Raw genomic sequence first — 9,464 nt, forward strand, 5'->3', positions numbered from 1 at the left:
TTTGGACACTAGCAAACTAATCACTGTCAGTTTTTATGTCAGCGCCACAGAAGGGAGGAATGTTAAAGCAGCTTTTGAAGGGGGATAATGCATTACTTGAGCAGATGTTTGTGGAAGCTCCTCTCAATTGTGATAGCATGGGTGTTTTTTGGTTTAGCTTCTTAAGGTGTCAACTCTTAGAAAGTCACACTGAGCGTAGGGCAGGGACAGCGAATGGTGTCTGTCCAGTTGGCTAACTTGAACTAAGTTTAATAAAGTAATAAGATTCCAATAATAGCAAAGAGATTGTGAACGTAAGCAAAGCCTAATGCAGAATTCTGTTTAATGCTACAGTGGAGGAAAAGGCCAGGCAGGGCTTCAGACAAGCCTGGTTTCTAGAGAAGGGTTCTATCTTATGAAACACCAGAGAATCCAAGTATACGCAATTTAAATCTATAAAAACCAAGGTTCACTGGTTTTGGTGCTCATGTGATCACTTGTTCCTGTTATTAATTTTCCCAGTGGCACTTATTCCAGTATAGTTCCTTGGGTGTACAAGATGTGTTTCATCTATAGCCAAGCTGTGAAAACCTGAACTTTCTATTTATTCCTTATTTCTTTGTATCACATAGAGAAAAATGAATTTTCACTGAAGTCAATTTTGCCATAAGGCAAAACTAGCTTCATCTTTCCTGCTTCCTCCCATCTTATTTTCCCAAACTGTAATTTTGTCTGTGCAAGATAAGAGGTAGTGATAAAATACTCTGACAGAAATCATGTCCTTGTGTTCTAATGCTTGGATGTAAGCTGTCTCCTTTGACATCCCTTGTAGCCCAGCTAGCCAGACAGAGCATCTGCACAGGTCAGTTTTATTTCCTACCCTCCTCCCTAGGGTTTGATATCCAGAGAAAGTGCCCAAATGTAGCAGAGAATATTCTGAAAACTATTTAATAGTTCCTGGACTATAGGCATTGTTGTGCAGCAGATATTACTCCGTGGAGAGTTCTTTTTGCTCAAGCCCTTATTGTTTCTACACCTAGAAGCAGCCTCATTGACTCATTATTGTGACAATAGAAACCCCAAAAAACTAATCAAGAGGAAACAGTAAGCAAAAGTGTTTGTTACACTTTCAAAAATTTTTGATTTTTTTTTTCCGAATTATTATGTATAGGCAGTCTTCTAAAAATAAGAGTTGTTAATACAGACAGAAAATAAATACTTTTCCAGATAGATTTTATTTTACAATTCTTATTGTTGTCCTTCAATTTATGTTTTTATTAAGGAGAAACATTGCTGTTGTTTGTAAGATTATTGCATTGAGAAAATTATCATCTGGGCACTATAATTACTTTAGGAGAGCACCAAAAAGGACTGCTTGACGTTATTTAGACAATTTGGTTACTCTTACTCACGATTTCGGAATGTGATAATCTAAGTGTTGCTTTAACTGGGGTACTCAACCATCTTCCACAGTGATTTATACAAACAAATGTAATGTCAAGTGGAAATGTTCCAGATGTAGATTTCCTGAAGCTCTGTGTTGTGGCCCTTTGTTACTGACACACTGTAAACTTCCTTGTGAGCTAATGTATACTATTACAGTTCTGGGTAAACCATCGAGTTTCTGCCCTATCTCTAAATTTAAGCCAAGACCACTTGACTTTGTGCAAAATAGAATTTTACAAGAAGAATGGTCTAACATCCCCATGTATGCTAAACAAGTTGCGGTACTTTTTTTTGTCTTAGGGAGGAAAATACAAATTTAGCTAATACACTCTAGGAGAAAAAAGAAAAAAGAGGAGAAAGAAGGTCCTTCCATTAGCCACATAGAAATGAAATGTATGGCTGTATATCAAACTTTTATGATGAAATATGCAACTGGGAGTCTGGAAAAATGCTGTTCTGCAGTTAAAAAATCTGAACAAAAAGAAGGAGCTTGGGGAAAACAAAGCAGTTTTCACTTTATGGCTGAGAAGATCAGATGCATCTTTTTGAAATAGATACCCAAGTATTTATAACTATGTGGTACAGTGAAATATTCACAATCATGAGTGTAGAGAACATATGTAACATAATGTGAAAGAACATGCAAAGTTTTATTATTCATCTCTCATTGTAAAAAAATTCTGTGTTTGCTGTGGAAAATATTTGTGTCAGAACATGAGTGCATTTGGTTTCTTGTAGTCAGGTTTCTATACTTCCGTACTTTCCTACTGGAACAAGGTGCTGGATTTAATCCAAAGACTAAGAGAATCAGTCCAATTTTGTTTATCATTCATATATATGGGTCTTGAACTCTTTTTGAACTGAGAAAGTTTTGTGAAACAAGGCACCAAGTCTAGTCTACCTGTAGTACATAGTGCATACAAACAAGTGGAATATTTCAAATACTGTCTACCATCTAGATAAGATGAATATATATTTACCTATGTATTTTTTAATTCCACCCAGAGGCCAAGAGAAGAAACGTATATTGTTCATTCATCTTCTGTCTCAAGAGGGATTTCATACTGACACATGCTTGGGATTCTAGCTGTGGAGCTATTTGTGTTAAAACTAGCTCTTGTCCAATGCAAATTGTGGTATAATTCCAGAATACCTGCAGTTTCTAGCACATTATTGAAATGGGACATTGCTGACTACCTACTGAAGCTTTAGACTAATATTATTGAATAAATACCAGAAAAGCTGTATAAGCTCTCAAGTGTAATGCACACTTGACCTCTTTGTCTCCAGAAATGAATTATATTGAGTTCAGATTTCTATGTCCCGTTCTTTCTTACATCTAATTAACTAGTCTGTTTTAACTTCTTATCTGCAGTAGAGTACAACAGATTGGAAGAGGGTTTCTGTACAGTCTGTGTTGGTGAGTTGTGATCAGATATTCTCAAGGTCAAACAACCAAATAACAAATCAGCAATGCCCATATTTTATTGAGCTGTAGTGAAACCTTACTGTTAGAAAGCTGAGGAACTGATATGACAGTTACAGAACTTTTAGTTTATTCTACGCTGCACAGAATGCATTAAGACTGTATTTCTAGTATTGCAATGGAGAGGAGGAAGAGTAAAGAGGTTGTGTTCATTTTTCTTTCTGTTCTTGGCTTTGTGTCCTATTTAAGCATCTCTCCTGGTTCTGATTTTGAAGTGACAGCAGGATACCAGCATGTTTTGAATATTTGGACAGTTGAGGGATTTCTTGAGGCTAAGATTTCTTGGGGCAAAAGAAGGAGCATGGAGAATTGTGCAGTACCACTGTTAAACTGCTGCCGTCTGGGCTTTAAGCCATTGACCCCGCTATGCCTTGAGCCCAGTGATCCAACCTGGTTGTGCACCCACTTTAGTCCACCCATCCAGCCCACGCTGCCCTGCAAAGATGCCTTCCTGGTGCAGAAGAGTGAAAGGAAAAGTGGCACAAGAGCAGGCACTGATAGAATTGGAGTGGAGGAGCAGCTGCTGCAAGGCAGTGTGAGCAGTAATGGAGGGTGGAGGCAGAGCAGTTTGACAGGCAGCCTGACAGGCAGTTCAGCCAGAGAGGCTTTTTTGTAGTGGGGTTGGAGGGTAGTGGTTGTAAACACAGATGTAAATCAGAAGAGAGATAGAAGTTAAAGATCAAAGGAAAGAGCAGGGAATGAGGGAACATAGGAAAGTAAATAAGGGATGGAAAATCTAAAAATGCTACAATGATTAGGTATCAAGGAGTTAGACAGCTTCGATCTATGATAAATAAACAAGGTTCAAGACGTACTGAAATTGCAAAATCATTAGCTCCAAATTTCTCCTATGTGATGCAAATATGCAGAGACCTGTGTGTGAGAGATTTTGCTACCAAGCTGCCTCTTAGGAGTGAGTATCTGAAACTGGAAGGGATTTATCTAACAGAAGTTCAGATGCTGCGGGGCATATTAGGTGAATTAATATGCACAACATTGCATCTTCTCTTCTAAATTAATAAACATCACGTTCATTTCTTTTTTGCTAATTGAATGTTTAACTTGTTTGTCTAAGGCCGGTGATAGGTCAGTAAGAGGTTAGGAATAGATATTACTTGTTTTCTCCAGAGCCCTGAACCATTGCTAGGTTTCATATTTCCTCCAGCCTGTCTCAGTGCAGTACTGTTTTGAAACAGATGAAAGAATTTCTTTCATTATTAAAACAAAAGGGCAATTAAAGAGTTAGGAAACTGATAATTATATACTAGCATTTTCCCCAAGGGCAAAAGGAAAAAAATCAATGTGTTGCAGCTTTTTTTCCTTTCTTCGGTATAATTAGTGACTTAATGGCAAGAAAATTAGTACACATATTTTCTTTTCAGGGCTTTACCATGGATGAAGTTTATAGCTAGAAGATACTTGCTCTTTACATCATTCTATGGCTGGCTAGGGCATACGAACAATGAGAAATGGGGAAATAGTGCTGTTTAAAAAAGATAGTTCTAGACTATTCTAGAACTATTTTGTTTGTGAGTTGGTTTGGTTATTGTTATTTTAATTTCTTATTTGGAATTTCTTCTTTAATTTCTTCATTGGAAATCCGTGAAAATTATGAAGAGTACTGGAGCATTTTAGAATTACCTCTGAGTTTTTAAAGGGAATTTGGTATTGAGGTTAGAGTTTCTTGTCATTTTAGACATCTAAAGGAACCTTGCTTTCTTATGCAGTGTCAGTAACCAGAGGGGAGAGAGAGACAGCGTTGGCAACATAGGAATTTGGTTTGCAGAATATCAGTTTGGTTTACATCATTCTCTCTTTATTGACTTTGTAAATTATATGTAAGTTTAGATTCTTGTCTCTGATTAGGAGGAGAAATGGATCACCTTGCTTAATGGCAAATCTGTTCATCGTACTTAGCAGGGTAGAGTAGCTGCCTAGAGGAATTTTAGAAGAAAATAGATATATAATGGAGTTCTTTCTAAGGACACGAGTAGAAGTCTCTCTTAAATGTGTTTCATGTGAAGGCACTTGGCTTAACTGCATGGTACTGAGGAAACTGTCTCACGTACAGTGAGCAAAGGCCCTGCTTAACACTGTTTTCTTATTCCTGCTAAGGCAAGGAGAGAAGTTGTCACGCTTTCCTTTAAGGACCTGACAGCAGCCCTCTCACTCAGCCATGGCACTACGGTTTGAAGAGCAAGATTTCCAGCAGCTTGTCAGCAACTTTGCTCTCCTATCTGTTAGACAGATTTTTAAGTGTTATTAGCCTGGTGTCTGTGATGGAGAGTAGACCTGTTGGTGAACAAATCCTCCTATTCATTGGATTAATCCCTTTAACAAGTTGCACAAGGAAGTTAAGAGGAAATATTTGTTCTACATTTCTGTGATACCTGACAAATGCACATAGGATGGAAAGCTCTCTTCTGAACCACCAGTGTTCACTGTTTCTGTTTGTATCTTGAGAATGGAGATAAGACACTATAAGCTAGCTTTGAATGAATAATCTTTGCATATCCTGTTTTCTCATCCATTATCTGTCAATACTTTGTCTTGGATTCCCTGCCAATTCATGAAATTATCCTACAGTATTATGTGCTCCAGACTACCATTCCTTTGCCCTCTTTATTACCTTCCAGCCATTTTACCAGTTCTGTTTGTTTTTAATGACTTTTTCCTCTCTCATTAGAAACACATCCCTTCTTCTTTAACTTGCAAGTGAAAGCAACTTTTTACATCCCCTCTGTAACTTAGACATAATTCCATCACTCCTTGCAGAAAAGACAGCATCCCTAGAGCCTGTGCCTACACTGTGAGTAGTAGGCCTGAGTGTTCTATCTGGGTAGGCAGCCAACTTTGTTACAAGAGGAGGCATCACGAGCTACGTGTGTGCTCAAGAGCAGGCAGATGAAGGTGTGTATAGGACTGGAAAGGGTACCTGTGTATACTACTTGCAGAAGAGAAGTGCCAAAGTTTAAAGCTGCCTGAAAGAATGGAGGAAAGTGGTGGGTGATGTGGACTTTGTTCAAGGTGATGGCATCTCTGAATGCACAGACAGCTGAGCAGTGGCAAACATTATATGTAGTGTTACCGTGGTCTCAGCTTGTAAAAATTGCACCTGGTTTATCCCTACATTGTTAGTGAATGCATGGGTACGTGCATTTCAACAAAAGTCAACAAGAAAAGAACAGCAGTCAAGGAAAGAACAAAGTGTAGAATCTGGACTGGGCTCTTTGTCCCACACCTCATGAATTTCCTGCTAATCTGAGCATCATCAGCAAATGTTTCCAGTGCTTTGGGCCATGAGCCACAGAAAGATGTTTCTGATGTACCACAGCAACTCCTAATCAGCTTTTTAAGGTCAAAGATCCAGCTGTAAAATTTATTTATGCCAAATTCTTTCTATTATTTCCTTTGTGTTTTTCCACTATGGTTACTGTTTTTATAAGTTCAGTGCACTGCAACATAGAGGGCAATAATTTGAGAAAAGGTTCAGTTTAAAGGGTAGTCTAGAAAACTCTGAAGACCAGAGATGTTTTTAAAAGTTTGACTTACAGAATCTGTACCATTCTTATGGGGCAGCATACCCCAAAACATTCAGTGACGTTTAAGTTATCTAATATGTGAGGGGTCATTCTTCTGACTCGAAAGCAAATGTAAAATACAATGACAAGTGGACATTTTGTATACTTCAGTAAGAGTACAGTGAAGGTATTTCATATGGGCAGAGAGAAAACACCAGGTAGTCCATGAGCTAAACAGTGAAACTTTGATATTACTTGGTATAACAGAGTGGATTTATGACTTCAATTAATTCATCTCATGAAGGGCAATGGTAATTGAGACCTCTTTGTGTGTTTTATAGTGTGAATGCTAATGTAATTAAATGCTTAAAATTAAGAATAGATAAAAACTTGATCTGACAGTAGTAACTCTGCAAAGACAAATTGCAGAGCACATAGCCAGTGTATGAATCTGTGATTAATTTATACAGCCGTTTATAATGCACTAAGTAGCTGCATGCCAATTATTATGGAAACAAATTGTGTTTATATTAGCATGTCTGAGGTGATCATTGATCCCAAATAGCATTATTTGAAGACTAATAGAGAGAATAATGAAGGAGTAACATTCTGCCCTGCAGCTGTCCAATGCATTTCAAAATGGAAAGTGAAGCTGGCACATTTGGGGTTTTATTGATTTAATTGAGAAACAAACAAAAAAGCCATCTTACTTTTCATCAATAAGATTTTTCTTTTTCTTGTCACAAACAAATAGCTTCTTTCATCATTGACAACAAAAATAAGAAAGTCTCTTGGAGGGGCTTGGACCAGAAAGTAAATAGGCAAATCTTTCTTGTTCTGAAATGAAATCATCAGCTGGGCTCTCCTTCAGAAGATGGAAATTCAGTGGAAATTACTCGTCAAAAAATGAAGAAGTCTTCTGAGGAATGATGGATTATTGAATATATACATGCAACTCTTTTCCTTTTTTGCTTATGATATTATTAGCTGCTTTTTGCTGCTAGGATCTGGTCCTAATGATTGCTACACTGAGTTTCCAGTTATCTCTGATTCTGTGATAGTGTTGAAATAAAGCTGTTGTTTTAAAAGATCTTGCATTAGGTCCTGAATGACAGAAAGAGTGAAAAAGCTGCTGGTTTTGATGGAGTTATTAAACTGTAGGAAAATGAAATTTTGTTATCCTCTTTTTTTTTTTTTTTTTTTTTAATTTAAATTTCAGTATTGGAAGCCTTAAGCTCACAGCAAGAAAAGCAGTCACATTATTCCTGATAAAATGAGCTGCAGAATTCAGCAGTGATCCTGTTGAATGCTGTGGTGTCTCACCCATGATACCTGTGGAATATGTCTAATACTAGGAGTAGATTCACTTGCCTGAAAGAAGTGATGAAGCATCTGCGGTTCTTTCACTGGAGGGAAAAGAGGCAGTTGGAATATACCGAGGAAAAAAATAAGCAAATATTGCCCTTTTAAAACTGCTATTTCCCTCCCTATCAGCTCCAATGATCCTAATAGATAAATGAAATGAGCACATTTGCACTTGAGTTTTGAGGAGAGGCCTCAAAACTTCATCAAAATTTAATTTAACAGCTTGCTAATGTCATCCATAGCTTAATGCTGAGGCATTTTGTAAGGTAGCTTTAATTAGAGAGCACATGAAACCAAGCTCTGATACAGTGTATGATCCTGAACCATTACTGAGGACAAGTTTTATCTCAAGAGATAAGTAGTATTAGATCAGTCAGAGAGCTGGAAAATACTTGTCTAGAGGCCTGGCAAGATGTGGGTTAGAAAACACTGACCTGTTTGGAGGTGGACTTTATGCAGCTTTCCAGTTAGGGACGTGCAGCCATATGTTCACAATAACTTGCAGTTATGAGTTACTAAGAAGCCATATTACTGTGATCAGGTGATTAAATCATAAATACTTTGCTTGGCTTACACTAAATAACATCTGTGAGATGAGATGTCATCTTTCAAAACCAATGATCAATGGAATTCTTTCAATGATATAAAATCTAGTTGGTTAAGCACTTTGCAGGGAGCTGATTTTCTTTTTTTCTGATACTTCCTTGCCACTCTTCTTGCTGCCTCAGTGGAGGACTGTGCTTGAAGTACTCACAGCTTCTCCAACCTCAACAATAAGCGAGCAAGCAAGAGAGACATTCTTTTACAGACTTCATTTTATTAATCTTGAATTGGCTGATTCAAGTCAAGATTATTCTGACGCTTTGAGAAGATGGCATGGGAATTAAAACACAGGGAATTTTGATTTTCAGAGACCCAGTTTTGTGTTGTTGAAGTTCTTAGTTTGGGAGCACAAATCTCTTTTTGGATTGCTTTTGTTTATAAATTTTTTCTTTAATTGTGAACTGCCAAGACTGTGCTGACACTTCATGGTTTTATCTGCTTTAGCACAGCTGAAGAGATGTGATAAATGCAACCTGTTATAGAACACAATAAAACAGAAAGCTATAGAGGGAGAAGACTGAAATGATAGGCTATAATCAAAGGCGAAGGGAAATGCAGCACCACACAAATACCTCTGAGAAATTTGTTGAACAAACTCAAGCCCTTGTATAATTAGATGACAAGGTTTATTTTAAACTATGAGGTATGAGTGTGACAGCACTATAATTTGTCTTAAATAATTTCTTCACACCCAACAAGACACGGTCTTCAAAGTTCAGTCCTGCGATGGGTTTCTTAAAATAAAACCAAACATTTTTTACACCTAGATCAGGTATGAAAACTGAAATTAAGCTTTCTTAAAGGCAGGTTTGAAACTTTCTTCTAAGATTAAGGAGATTACTTGATTTAGTGAGGTAATTACTCATGCTTTCCTATCTGATTTCCTCTAACATAGTCTTGTTGACAGCTCCTGTTTTATTTTTCATTGTGAAGTGATGTGTGCACACAGTTAGCTTAAACATTTTGGAAAAGCATATCTGGTTCTCCCTTCACTCCCTCTCTAACCAATTGCTGTCCGAAGTACGGTATGGAGTGAAAAAACTTTCCTTTAGAGGAGGCAGTTT

The sequence above is a fragment of the Meleagris gallopavo genome, chromosome 13, assembly GCF_905368555.1.
Source record: "Meleagris gallopavo chromosome 13, MGAL_WU_HG_1.1, whole genome shotgun sequence".
NCBI lineage: Eukaryota > Metazoa > Chordata > Aves > Galliformes > Phasianidae > Meleagris > Meleagris gallopavo.